Source organism: Melitaea cinxia, chromosome 26 (genome assembly GCF_905220565.1).
Source record: "Melitaea cinxia chromosome 26, ilMelCinx1.1, whole genome shotgun sequence".
In the NCBI taxonomy this organism is placed as follows: Eukaryota; Metazoa; Arthropoda; class Insecta; order Lepidoptera; family Nymphalidae; genus Melitaea; species Melitaea cinxia.
Genome location: NC_059419.1, coordinates 1,335,679 through 1,351,341, shown reverse-complemented (window position 1 = coordinate 1,351,341; position 15,663 = coordinate 1,335,679).

The window sequence follows — 15,663 nt, the reverse complement described above, 5'->3', positions numbered from 1 at the left end:
TGTTAAAAATTTGAAATGACTCGACGAGGACCTCTCAGAAGTTCACAGCTAAATTATACTGCTTTGGAGTAGTGTTGCGTTTCTGTTGGTTAGTAAGGCGACCAAAGCTCCTGCGAGGAATTGGTTGGCAACGTGTTTGCAATGCTTCTGGTGTTGCAGACGTCTATAGGCTACGGTTTACTATGAGCGGTACGGTAACACACATAATGGTAAGCGATAACTATAGCTTATAGACGCCTGCAACTCCCGAAGCATCGCAAGCGTGTTGTCGACCCTACTTCCAATCCCCCTCAGAAGCTCTGGTCATCGTACTCACCACAGGAACAATACACTGTTTGATAACAGTATAATTTAGCTGTGATCTTCTGTAAGGTCCAGGTACCTACCTCCATACTTTGAGCAGAAAATTTCCTGCTGTGCCCTACCTCAGTTAAAGTTATTAAAGATACAGATTAATTTTTATATACATAATTACATATTATCTGATAAAGTCTGCAGAAGCTCAAACAAGTTTAAAAGCGCTGCCTCAAGTATGAAGAACAAAGAATGTCGAAGTGGCCGTCAAAAAGAAAATAGGTATAAAAAAGTCAGTAAAGTGAAAGGTAAAAAATTGTTTTATAATGGTCGGTACTCGTAAATACCGCTCCTTACAGACGGTACGAGTAAGTGCATTTTTCACTTACGTATAAAAAGTTTCTCTCGAACCTACTTACGATAGCCCCGTAGCCCAGTTTTTGTGACTGATACAAAGGGGTCATTTGATCTAGTCGTTTTAATGATACCAATTTATATTTGAAATACTTTAAAGGTCTTAGGTTAAACGCGATATTCAACGAAAGTAATTTTTGTACTAGCTATTACCCGCGGCTTCGCTCGCATTGATTTTTTTTTAAGTTAAAAGTATCCTATGCTATCTGCCAACCCGCATTGGAGCAGCGTGGTGGATTAACCTCTGATCCTTCTCCCACATGGGGAAAGAGGGCTATGTCCAGCAGTGGTTTATTGTAATATAGGGTGAAGTGATTGTAAACATAAAATTAAAAATTACTTAGAGAAGAATCGGCTGGAATCTCCGCAGTACCACATAACATTTGAAATTCTGTTTTCACCCCGCTGTCCACGTTTGTTGATAAAAGGGATACATTTTTATTTAAACACACATACACATACACAAACATGTCGTAAAAAGACAAAAACAAGCAACTGTCGTGTCGCGCACGCGAATGTCAGGACCTCGACATCTCGGTCGACCTCGACCCAGGAGTACTTAAAAACTATTTTGTGACGTTATTTTGCTATGTTGTCACGTTTCCCATGAGCTATTGTCTCATGTGACGTTCATTGTTTTTTTTTTTGTTATTTGTTATTAAAATTTGGTCCTTACAGCCGGATGTGTTTAACCTCATAATTTTTTACTAAGTGTACTGATTTAGATGTCAGTCATTATATCATTGCGAATCATTATAAGTTTTAACTATTAAAAGGAAATTTGTTTATGTATTTATTCGTTTATTAATTCGGTTTAGTTTAAAAGAGCACAAATGCTCTCATCAATGTTACGTCGATGTACGAATTTTAATGAAAAATGTTAATTTAATCCGACAAAGTAACCATTGAATTAAAATAAAAGCCTACGAAGACAATAACAAAGCTCAACGAAAATAGTTGATTGCGATATAAATGAAACCCGTGCACGATGTAAATACATTTGACATCGAGTCACGGCCGGAACGTTCTGGAATCACCTTGACACTCGCTCGACGCGAACGAGTTTCTTTTAATTTCAACTATGTAATTGTGATGATCTTTGATCGTCTCAGATCACCTGTTTTAGCTTTCAGTTCAGGTGCTCTTAGACCATAATAAATAAATACATAATATCAATTATTAAATCACTAGGTTCTTAGGGCTTCACTCATTTCAACAAATTAACCGCTGCTATGGGTTATACAGTTTGTGAATAAAATTATTTAACAGACAATGCGGAAAAACCACATCGGTTCGCATAGAAAAAAGTGTTAAATGTCAGATAATTATAAAATGATATTAAAACATATTAAAATTGGCTCTTATAGGTCTTCTAATATTCGTTCCAAACGATGATATCTAATAATTCTGTGTCTCATGTGTCTGCATTATTTTTGTGTCTGTTTTTCGCCAGTATTATAATTCATATGCTAACATGAGTAGGTAAATAATTTCGACGGGTGCAAAGTAAAAAGAGTTATATACAAAACAGCAACTTTTCAGGAGAGCGCAAAATAGGAAAAAGTGCTCCCATTTTGTCAATTTCAAACCAAATTTGTTGAAATTTTCATCACTGCTATATTTTTTAGAAAGACAAACAATGGTATATTTCATTTCATCTAATTATGTTTAATTTACGAGATATTGCAGTTGTCTGCCTCTACATTGTGCTTAAAAATATGACAACTGAGTTAACTACCACTTGGTCGTTTCTACATAGGAATTAATAAATCTGGGTTTAATAAAGATGTTTCATATATTTGTAAGTATGACTTTTCCAATTCCAAAAATTTCCAAAAACGTCTTTCCATGTCTATTGTGATCTATTCAAATGGTTTATTATTATGATAACACTTTCACACAAACCTTAATACGTAAAAAACCAAAATAAACAAACATTGTTGCCTGCCGGCGAAGCACATGACATCTGACTGATGACACAATAGGAATGAACGTGCGCCCCCCGTGCGGACTGCGTAAAAGCGGCCAGGCGGTAGTTGAACGCATGTACGTCGTGTAATTTTACAAAACAGCAGTAGTTGTCTTCTTTTACTTGACAAAAGTACAAGAAATGAGGTGATATTTGTATTTTTTATTTTGCCATGTTGTAAAATATAAAGTTTTTAGTTAGTTACTGCAATAAAAAAAAAACTCAAAATTGTAGTTAACTTTTTTTACTTTGCACCCGTCGATTTATAACTAGCAACTAACTAGTTGCTGTGTGGTTACGGCATTAAGAATATAGCCACCTCCTCTCTTCCTGTGGGTGTCGTAAGTCGACTAAGAGATAACACAGTTCCACAACTACCTTGGAACTAAAAAAGCCGACCGATGGCGGGATAACCATCCAACTTCTGACTTTGAAATATACAGGCCGAAGACGGGCAGCAGCGTCTTCGGTGCGACAAATCCAGCCCTGCGGTCACCAATCCGCCTGCCCAGCGTGGTGACTATGGGCAAAACACATGAGTTCACTCCATTTTTGGCTCGAATTTGTAGAGGCCTATGTCCAATCATAGGCTGAAGTGAACTAACTAGTCGGTAAATAATATATATAATTAATAACCATTATCTGATGTGTGAAAATAACCGGAAGTGACGATTTCCACACGTTCCCTCAAATATCTAGAGGAAATTAATCCTCGATATAATCTCACAAATATCCTCTTACAACGGGATCAAACCTGTGGCTTTCAGCGTTGTCAGAGCTTACTTGGTGGTCACCAGGTAGTCATATAACACGTGGTTCAATAAGTCCCGAGACTAAGTACTAAAAAAAGGTCTTTTTTATAAAATTAATTTTTATTCATCAACATAGTCTCCTCCAAGAGCGATACAGTCCCTCCAACGCTTTTCTAACTTTTCTATCCCATGTGTGTAGAACGATTTGTCTTTGGCTTCAAAATACGCCTCCGTTGCTGCGATAACTTCACTATTTGAGTCAAATTTCTTACCCTGAAGCATTTTTATGAGGTCTGCAAACAGCCAGTAATCGCTGGGGGCCAAGTCTGGCGAATAAGGGGGATGAGGAAGCAATTCGAAGCCCAATTCGTTAATTTTGGCCATCGTTCTCACGGACTTGTGACAAGGCGCGTTGTCCTGGTGAAACACCACTTTCTTTTTGTTCATGTGAGGCCGTTTATCCGCAATTTCGTACTTCAATCGCTCCAATAAGCACATGTAATAGTCACTATTTATATTTTGCCCCTTTTCAAAGTAGTCGATGAAAAGTATTCCATGCGCATCCCAAAATATAGACGCCATAACCTTACCGGCCGATTTCTGAGTCTTCGGACGCTTCGGGCGGCTTTCACCAGCCGCTCTCCACTCCGCTGCCTGCCGATTGGATTCCGGAGTGAAATGGTATATCCAGGTTTCATCCATTGTTACATACCGACGTAAAAAATCCTTTTTATTATGATTCATCAGCGCCAAACATCGCTCTGAATCATTGATACGTTGTTCCTTTTGATTAGTTGTAAGCAAACGCGGCACCCACTTAGAAAAAAGCTTTTTCATGGCCAAATTTTTATGTAAAATAGTGAAAACACTACCAGCTGAAAACTTCACCATCTCGGCTATCTCTCGCACTTTTACCTTCCGATCTTCCAATACGATTTTGAGGACTTGGTTAATATTTTGTTGAGTCACTGCTTCATTTGGACGACCTGAGCGTTCCCCATCATCGGTGTCCATGCGACCGCGTTTGAAGTCGGCATACCACCGACAAATGGTTGCTTTAGAGGGAGCTGATCCTGCATAACATTTTATAAGCCATTGCTGTGCTTCAACGGTATTTTTTCCCATTAAAAAACAATGTTTTATCAACACGCGAAACTCGTTTTTTTCCATTGTATCGAAATTACAACCGTAGCGTCACTTAAATGTTTCAAAATCAATAATTTTATTGTTCCATATTTAAAAATTTGACACATATTCTTGTATTGATAGCCAGTACTTTTTAAAAATCAAAAGAGTTTTTAATATATGCGCCATTTCCAGGTTAGTCTCGGGACTTATTGAACGATCTAGTAATGTAGAGAGAGAATTGTGAAAATTAATCACATAGGAAGTAGAAGAGAAGAATAAATAATAATTTTAAGACTTACAGTCCACTTGTTAGTTAGTAATAAAGTTCAAAATTAATTTTTTTAGTTCAAATTCTAACCATTCGACCATGACTGGGAGATTTATAAAATTTTCCACGACTTTTATAAATACCGCAATCTCCAAGTTTGCTCGAACTAATTGTTGAATTGAATTGCATTCTTTGTCCAAAATTTGAAAAATTAATTTGATATCTCGAGATCGTGAGACACGATTTTACATACAATATTTATATAGGTATTATGTTTTTATAACAGAATACCAACACATAAGAAAGACTGGTCTATGTTCTTATAAAACAAATTGCAACAGTCGCTCAGTCAACGCCCATTTATTGCTATGTCAATTTATGGACATTTTTAGTAAACTTTTTGCATTGCTACGAGTCAAATACATCTTGGTAATCACGTAGGGTACGAATTTAAGTATTTGTTTGACTGTTGCTGAGAAATTGCAATGTAATTACTATATTTTAATGATTTTTCCTATCTTTTACCTACTGTAATGTCCATCATAACAACAAAAAAACTGTGTAACAAAATCTGTTTTTATTTAAAAGTTGTGCCATGAATAAATACGTACAAAGTTTGTGCAGTGCTTATTATCTCGTTTTGAACCCCGAGGTCGAGCGTTCTGTGTTGAACGGCGGAGATCAGATAAGTTTTATATTAATGTATATAAATGACGATGATATACATTATGTATTTGTGTGTGATTGTTAGTATTACAGATTTTTTACCCATACGTAGTGTTTATGACACCGTTGAAATTAACTTTTGGTAGGACAGCGGAAGCATTTTGCTTCACATCTAAAGCACTATGTCTAAGTTAAGGCGTCTCAATTTAGTCTTAAACGTACTTGATTTTCTGCTCACAGAAAAATAATACTGTTCTTAAATAGTGTAGTATTCCTGTGGTAATTAAGGTAAGCAGAAGAGCTCCTGGTTGCTGCTGAGAGCTGTGTTGTGATCGGAAGCAGGGTCGATAGCGCGCGATGCTCTCGGTGTTGCATCAAGCGTTTGCTTGTTTGTAAGTTGTATTAAAGTGGGCTAAAATTTTACTTCATACATATTTCGATGGAAACGGGTACCTTAACAAGGTTAATAAATAGGCCCGGTGGATCGACGATCTACGTAACATTACCGGTGGTGGCTGGTTGATAATTGCGGAAAGCTAGGATATCTGGCACGAACTTGGGGAGGCCTATGTCCAATAGTGGACTGCAGTAGGGTGAATTGACTGACTGACTGGTTGCCTTAATAAACATGACTGCAAAATTTTTGATTGTCATGCTAATTCATACATGTGACTCAGACCATATGTAAATAACTCGATATGTAATCAGCATAGCTATTTGTAAATCGACAATCGACAATCCCCTTCTCCTACATGGGAAAATAAGCCTATTCCCAGCAGTAGTATGTTAGATAGGCTGAATCATAAAATCGACAAACTAAAATTGATTGCATGTGACCTTGAAAGCGTTTTTCATATTTTTATAATTATCGTAAGTGAATACGCTAAATTATTGTTAGTAACAATCTAAAATACATTTGTATAAAAAGTATGAAGTAGCCAATACTGTCAGACGCGGCTGGACTTTGTGCAGATGGCGTTGATAAGGATGTATCTAGACTCAGTTGCTAATTGTTTGAATAAACATTAGTTCAGCAAAGTTAGCAAAACAAGCGTAGTGTATATTGTCTATTAACCGATTTAAAAAAGGGGGAAGTTCTCTCTCATAAATTTTTTTATCTGTGTTAACTCGTAACCTTTTACCCCTGGCTTCGATGATACTTTTTGTATTCAAAAGTTGTTACTTGAAATGTGGTCTTATTTAAATTTAATCGAGATTTGACGAATTAGTTTTTTTTTTTTTTTTTTTTATGTCACTAGGTCGGCAAACAAGCGTACGGCTCACCTGATGGTAAGCGATTACCGTAGCTTATAGACGCCTGCAACACCAGAAGCATCGCAAGCGCGTTGCCGACCCAATCCCCAATCCCCCCAGGAGCTCTGGTCACCTTACTCACCAACAGGAACACAATACTGCTTGAAAACAGTATTATTTTGCTGTGATCTTCTGTAAGGTCGAGGTACTACCCCAGTCGGGCTGCTCCATATTTTGAGCAGGAAATTCCTGCTGTGCCCTACCTCAGTTAGTCAGTTTTTGAGTTATCCCTAATTATTCGTATTTGAAGTCAGTTTTTTGTTTATTTGAGAATAAACACAATTATTATATTTACGACAAGACAGATGGACTCGAGGACGGTCACGTGTTAAGATTAGTATCTAATATTTCGTCATTTTCCTCTATATTATTATATTCATTTTCCTAGTACTTTCCGGCCTTTTCGCGAGCGACTGATTATTATTCTAGTATGAAGACACGGATTAAGGACCTGACCTTTTTCTTAGAGCAACGGAAAATTTAAAAGAATTTTTTTTAAATAAATATTCAATAAAACTCATCAGATAAGTGAGTTGTGAAAGCAACACGTGTCTCAAACGAGTAGATCTTATCCCGAAACAATAGACTAACCACAAGACACTGTCATATATTCTAACGCGAAAGCCGCCATTTCAAACATCCACAAATAACCATCTACGATCCATCAAACCAATTACCTGACATTGAAAATAATTTGACTTATAACCAGAAAAAAAATAAAGAATCCGAATTTTAATTCCAGTAAAAAAATATAACAAAAGTGTATTAATTGCTGAATATGTCGTTAAGCGCAAAACTAAAAAACGGTAGAACCAATTCTAACCTAGAAGGTTCTTATAGGAAAAATTCAGAAAATGTAACAATTATTTCCATTTCCCTCATTTGTCAGTCACAAGGCAGGACAACGTCTGTACTTAGTTGAGTCGGATGTACTACCAGTAGGATGTGCAAAAAAGGTTCTGCTCAAAATGGTGCAGTCTGACGGGAAAAGTAGCTCAACCTTACAGAAGATCACAGCTAAAAGTAATTTCAAGGAGTCGTGTGACCCTGTGAGTAAGGTGGCCAGTTTCTAGGGAGGGTCAAGATTAATAGTTACGGTACGGTAACCGCTTAGAGCTTAGAGCCGTACGCTAGTTTGTCATCCTAGTCGTATAAAAATATGGATATACTCGTAAGATTATTTTTTTTTTACTAAGAGTTACAGTAATTACTAGCTGTGCCCGCGAATTCGTTCGCCAGAATTTAACAAAAAAGTTATCGTTCATTTCGCAGTTATAAAGTAAATAAATTTCTAAAATAAAAGTAGCCTAAGTTACTCCTTATCACATCAACTATCTGCCAGTGAAAGTCCTGTCAAAATCGGTCCAGCCGTTTCAGAGATTAACCGGAACAAACAGACAGTAAAACATACAAAAATGGTAACAAATGTTATTTAGGTATATGTACCGTGTATATCCATATGCATTTAGTAAAAAGCGGTAATTTTAATATTACAAACAGACGATCTAATTATTTATTTGGTAAGATTAGGTAATTATTTTCAATATAATACCGAGAACGACGAACTATAAAGCTTTCTTCACACAAATCGACATACTTTTAAATTGATTCAATCGACATACGAGTAGATGTCACTGACTCAGATGAAATATTAAAATACTTCGCTGTATTTAATTGGTTATAAATAAACATGTATCTCGTATTTTTTGGGTTAATGTGTATGTTTATATGTACAAATCACTGTGTTATGTAACTATGTCGTTCTGTGACTTATGGTATTTCATTGAAATTATGTCAATAATTTAATATATATTTTTTATGTAGAATAAAGGGACTCCCTATAAGTCGCGATCTAATTTTTCTTACAACGTAGGCAATTGAAGTTTTTTTATATTTTTTTTTTGGTCTTAAATCTTTTGGAATTGCATCAATTGTAAAATATATGTGAGATATTTGTTAAAGGTTAATTTGCTAGTTTTTAACTTATATCACTTCAAAATTAATATATTTTTCAATATATACGAGTCAATTATTAACATTGATGTATTTGAGTAGATAAGTCATTTAATTATAAAAACAAAATTGTGATTATCATATTTATTTTGAAATTTTATAACATTAAGCATATTTACATTTCCCAGCCTAAGAATTAAATATTTACAGATAGTTGCGAAATAAATAACGTGACCAGACGTCCTGTTCTGACCGGGACCGTCCCATTTTTCGGATGTGTGTCCCGGTGTCCGAGAAGGGAAAATGTCCCGATTATTGAAATGTGGCGATAATTTTACGTATTTAATTGGGCAAATTTAAAAGATAGTAGCTACAATACACATTATTATGATAACTTCAAAAAATATTCGTCATACCTTGCTTAAATATAAATGAGACAATAAACTAACAAACAGCTTTCCAACAAAAAAAGGACACACAAAATTGCAGCCGCTTTGAGGCCCTTCTCTTTTTTCAAGCTGGTTGATAAATAGATAGTCGCTAATTTAAAAAAAAAAAAAAAAAATAAATCAACCGATGTTCCGTTTCGAGTCAAAGAATGGTACTCTCTAGGTGTAAATCCGTGTGGACCAAACTAAATTATAATGGAATTAAATTATTAATTTACAGCACAATACAATAAATAGGTCATGCATATTATTAATTTACAGCACAATACAATAAATAGGTCATGCATATTTCTTAAATTTAATATCTTAACAAAAGAGGTTGTACTTGAAAATTGTCAGCAAAAAGATACACAAGGTTCGCTGACGTCAGAACATCGTAAGATTTGTGACGTCATCGACGATAGTATAAATGGAAACCCTTATATGGATATAGTATTATTTTTAGATATTTTCACCTACGTAAAGCTGTCGGTCCCGCTTGTTATTATAGATACCTAATAGCGACCATAGCTCATAAAAGGGGATATAATCCCCAACCCGCAGTAGAACAGCGTGAGTTGAGCTCCAACCCAGCTGTGAGACAATAGTGACTAAATCAATCAATCAAAGATACATTTTAATTGATAAACCAAAATTCTGTTTCTAAGCTTTCATGTAAAATTTATTCGGATAGTTAACAGAAGAGTTAAATTTATTTATTTATTTATTAGGAAACCAACGTAATTCATAACACTAAGAATACATTTCCTAATTTAATACAATCGATATTAATATTATAAAGGTACAAAGTTAGTTTGTGAAAACACGCTAATCTCAGGGACTATTGGCAATTAAAAAAAATCTATTCGTGTTAGATTAGTCCAGGGGATGGTTATAGGTTATATATTTTTTCCTTAAATTAACACGGGAAAAACCGTACCGGACCGGGTATAGTTATCAATATAAATAAACATAAATCACGAAATCGCTGATTAATGAAAAATTTATGATGAAATGAATCGCTGTGTGGTTACGGTAGTAAAGAATATAGCCACCACCTCTCTTCCCGTGGGTGTCGTAAGAGGCGACTATGGAATAACCTAGTTCCACTATCACCTTGGAACTTCAAAAGCCGACCGATGGCGGGTTAACTATTCAACTGCTGGCTTTGAAATACACAGGCCGAAGACGGGCAGCAGCGTCTTCGGCCGTGCGACAAAGCAAGCCCTGCGCTCACCAACATGCCTGCCCAGCGTAGTGACTATGAGCAAAACACATGAGTTCTCTACATTTTTGGCGTGAACTTGCGGAGGCCTATGTCCAGCAGTGAACTGTGATAGGCTGAAATGATGATGATGAATGATGATGATAAATGATGTATCACGAAATGTGCTGCTAAGCTTTAAACTTGAGAACGGCTGGAACAATTCTAGTTGTGTTTGAAGTAAAACTTCTTTACGCACGCTGACTTGGAGAGTGAGCTGGTGAATGTGACGAGAGCGTTACGAAATGTGTGATCGGGCGAGGCGAACGAAAGTTGAGAGGGATTTAGGGTAATAGAAAGTTTTACTTCAGTCGTGTGGTCTAAAGCATACTCGTTTTTTTTAGTTTTTAGTTTTCTAATAGTTTGTTGAACGTTCCTATAGAATAATAATTTAATATAATTTTATTTAGTCTGTATGTATTTCAGTAGTCTGTCGGCTCCGCTAGTAAGTCTATATAATTTAATATTGATATTCAAAGCACAGTTCGCGAAATTGACAAGTCTTTAGGAGCCGCCTATATGTGATGTATTTAAATTTATTGATATATTTTTTGCTGGTTCGTTTGACGTAGTTATAATTTTTGGAAGACTAATAAACCAAGATAACGTTTTTATTAATAGTATATATGTTTTAAGAGTATTATAATTTGATTGCCAAATATTATCTCCTCTAAAGCATGATGTTGGATCTTAACTTACAACACTCAAAAAAAAAAAACAACCCGACGGCTTTTCAAACGGTTATATAATGAAAACGATTATATAATGAAATGAAAAATCGACGACTCCTTGGCTCGACTTGGAATCAACGACCGTCAGATCATTACACACTTTCCATTTTCTACACCTTCATCATCATCTTCCTGCCCTTATCCCACTTATGTAGGGTCGGCACAACATGTTTTCCTCTTCCATTCCTCTCTATTATTCGTCACTTCAGTGCTTACTCCTTTCTTTCTCATATCCTCACTCACACAATCCATCCATCGCTTTTTCGGTCTGCCGATCGCTCTTCGTCCTTCGACATTCATCCCTAACATTCTTTTACCGACATAGCGGTCATCCCTCCTCATTACATGCCCATACCACGCTAACCGTTTGCTCCTCATTTTCTCTGTCACGGGTGCTACTTTCAAACTTCCCCTTATATACTCATTTCTAATCCGATCTTTCCTCGTTACTCCACACATCCATCTTAGCATTCTCTATCATCTTATTTCTACACCTTAAATACCTTAATAATTTCAAATATTCGACCATAATTAATTTTAATTATAACTTTGAACATTATTAAGGTTCTGTTGTCAAAGACTATACTTCTATGATAATAAACATCATTGTATTTGCTCGCAAACGAAAATAAATCGACTTCAATTACATCGACAAGTAATATAACGTAGGTAGACGAAAAAATAGTCAAGTAAATACGCATTATTAAAGATTACGAGTTCTCCAAAAGTTGTAATCAGATTTCGATGAAATTTAAATGTGACCACATGATAAATATCGGCTTTCGATTAAATTAAAAATCATCAAAATCCGTACACCAGTATAAAGTCATGCGGATTTTCGAGGGTTTCCCTCGATTTCTCTGGGCTTCCATCATCAGATCCTTGTTTACTTATCATGGTACCATACTTAGGATATCTCCTTTTCAACGAAAAAAGAATTAACAAAATCAGTTCATAAACGACGAAGTTATCCCCCAACATACATAATATATATATATATATATATATATATATATATATATATATATACACGGTCGTATTGAGTAGCCTCCTCTTTTCGAAGTCGGTTAAAAAAAGAGTATAGACGCGTGTGTGTGTCAAATATATATATTTATATATAATTTTAAAAATATATTACAATTCTGTACTCCCCTGTATAAACTATAAGTGTACGAAATTTCATACTCCTCCGTCCGCGCAATTTTTGAAAAAGGGGGCACAAAGTTTTTGCTTTACGTATTAATATAAACAATGATACTTTGTGTATTTTATATAACTCGCAAATCTCATTAAATCGTGTTCGAAGTTTTCTTCTTTTATATTTTAATGGTAATCCATTTCAACTTTTATTTAAAATATCTATATCAAGTAATTTCTACTAGTGAAAAACAAATATAATATAATAATATTCAATTGTGCATTGTCATCAAAATGCAATTAGATTATATTTATTTTGATATGTGTAAATATAAAGGTGTCTATAAGATTTTTAATATGTCCACCGTGTCGTGTTGCATGTTTAATTCAGAGCTCGATTGCTCTTGACGTCGGTCGGATAATCAATGATCGTTTGTATGGAATATGCGCTATGTTTTAAGATAATATTTTCACTCGGTGCTAAATATATTTTAAAATCTCTGTAACACTCGTAACGTCAGCGGTTATTTTATTTATTTATTTATTTAAACTCATTTTACATTAAAGAAAATTACAGTAATACACTCCAAAAATCGCAGAGATTAGTCCGGTTACGCAACTACGAGTTTTTGATTCAGTTTATTTTCTCGTTTACCTTGGTTTATTATAGTTATTGTTAAATAAATTTGAATGTTAAAGTTGTGGTTTTTTTTTTGTTTTTATTATGTCTGGATTTCAATATTTATGACAGAATCAAAGTCAATCGCTTCGTTGTACTCTTTTTTTAATCGACTTCCAAAAAGGAGGAGGTTACTCAATTCGATCTGTTAGGATGCCGACCCTGTTTGTCTTTTTAAAAAAAAACTATACTACACCGCTAACTGCTTTATTTAAAAAGATTGGACACAATGTTGGAAAACTGACTTCCGAACTTTAAATTGATGTCCGATCTACTCGGGGCTCTGAGTCTAACTGACTGTTTTTTAATAAAAATAATATTAACGAAGAAACAATATAATTCAATTGCTGAGTAATGATAAAACTATAGGAAAAATACAGTGTATAATATTAATGCTTATGAAGCTTTTACTGCGTTGTAAAATGGGATATAACAGCCCCCCCCCTTTTGACTGAGCTTTTTCTAAATTAAGATGAAGCGAAGTTTCGAAATAGCAAAATCATTAGAGTTCAGAAGTCATTACAAAATATAGAAATAGAAAATAAAAATTATAGTAAAATATTGCAAAATAATTTTGTAACAGTATAAAAATTCGAACAGTTTTACAATTAAATCGTATAAAAGAAACAGAGTAAAATTTAACTAACAATTAGTATACAATTGAATAATAAAATTGTATGAAAATTAAACAAAATTGTACAAAAAGAAATAGTAAATTTTAAAGTTAGTTTTATATTTATTTATGAAATAGTAAAATTAGAAATTAAACTTAACTATAAAACATGTATTAAACAATAATAATGAATTTTGAAAATAACATAGTATGCTTAGCGAAATAGTAAAAAATGTAGCAATTACATTTATTAACTTATTACAATATAACATTTATTAAATAAGTAAAACAAGTCGTTTTACAAAAGATTTAGGATTTAGTAAATCACATTGATAAAAATGATATAGTAGAAAATAGTAAAATAGCATGACATAGAAATTAAAATTTTATAGTAATTAAAATTCATTTCTTAGTACTAACAAAATAAAACTTGAAAAATAAATTAGAACATGAATTAGTTATTAAGATTTCGTGCAGAGGAATAGTGAACCTTGCTTACAGTTTTATAAGGTTCATAATTGTTACAATTTGGTAATGATTTTACCGATTTATTATCGTCTTCAGAAGTTGACATATCAGTCATCTCAATTGAATTTGTAATTTTAGAACTATGTTTCGATGACTTCTTATTATGACACTGATTAAATATTTGGATACAATATCTATCTTTACCTTGACGATTTCTTAAACATTTCAATAGCTTATAGGTTAAGAATAAAAATAGGAATACAATTAAAATATACGTGAATGCGGAATAGTATGAGCCATATTTAATAAAGTGTGATTCATTTTGAAGATTATTTAATTCTAATTCTAAATTATCCAGCTGATGATTCGCGTATTTCAAAGAATCTAAATTAATTTTACTTAAAGAAATTGGCGTTAAATATGGTAAACTTTGATTAAATATGCTCTTTTTACAACAATCGTCTTTTGTTATATCGAAACTTATATCTATAGCTGATTTAACAGAAAATTGATACGTAATTGTTGGCACTAGTTGAATAGTTTTAGAATAACCAATACAATTTTCAGTTAATTTGACAATGCCTGTGCCAATAATAGAATGATCAGTGATATCATCATTACATTTTATTATTAATTTATTAATATCGGATTGTACATAAATCCATCTGTTATTTTTTAATTTATGCCATATATCAATTTGGCCGAATAATAACTTGGCGTTACATTCAGAAGGTAAAGAAAGAGTTACTTCTGTTAATAATTTCGATTCACAATTAGGATTAGTTATGCTAGACAACATAGTAATTTGTTCACAAATAGAATAGTTATTATTAATAAATTTACAATCATTTAAATTATTAAGCATAGCATAATGTATTCTATCGTCACTTAAAGCGGTATAAGAATTAGAAGGTTGGATAAGCGCAAAAGTTTGTACATGTGAGTCATCGTGAGGAGTCGGTAATGGGATATTTTTATAAACAGTGAACTTATCCGGTGTTATTAACGGAATTTGCAAACTGAAAACAATCTTATCGTTATAATAATATGAACTAAGTTTCGAAACATCAATCAATGAATGAATATTATGTATATTTAATTGAACTGGAAAGTCTAAGTGTTTGTTTATTTGATTAATATGTTTAGTTAATTCATTATAAAGACTTAAGGGGCTTATTACACTAGGGTGCAAAATATTTAACTTTGAGAATAAAATAGCGTTTAAAGTTGTATCTAGCAAGTTAGAAATAGAAAGTAAGGAACTTTCAATTATATTTAGCAAATTATTTATTCTAGAAATATGAAGAAGCAAATTATTAGTTTTTGTAACTTGCGAAAAAATTTCATTCATGTTATTAATTTGGTTATTTAATCTTAACTCATTTTGGTTTAATTTATAAATCGTGGCGTTAAAATTATTTATTGTCGATTTAATTATGTGAATATTATCTCGAAATAAATTGAATAATTCTGATTCACTTTTCCGACAAGATTCTATCGCGGCGTCATATTTTCTCGCGTCATCTGCGTCTAGAGTACCAAAGAAAAATTTAAGGATTTCCCCTCCAAATTCTAGAGATCTTTT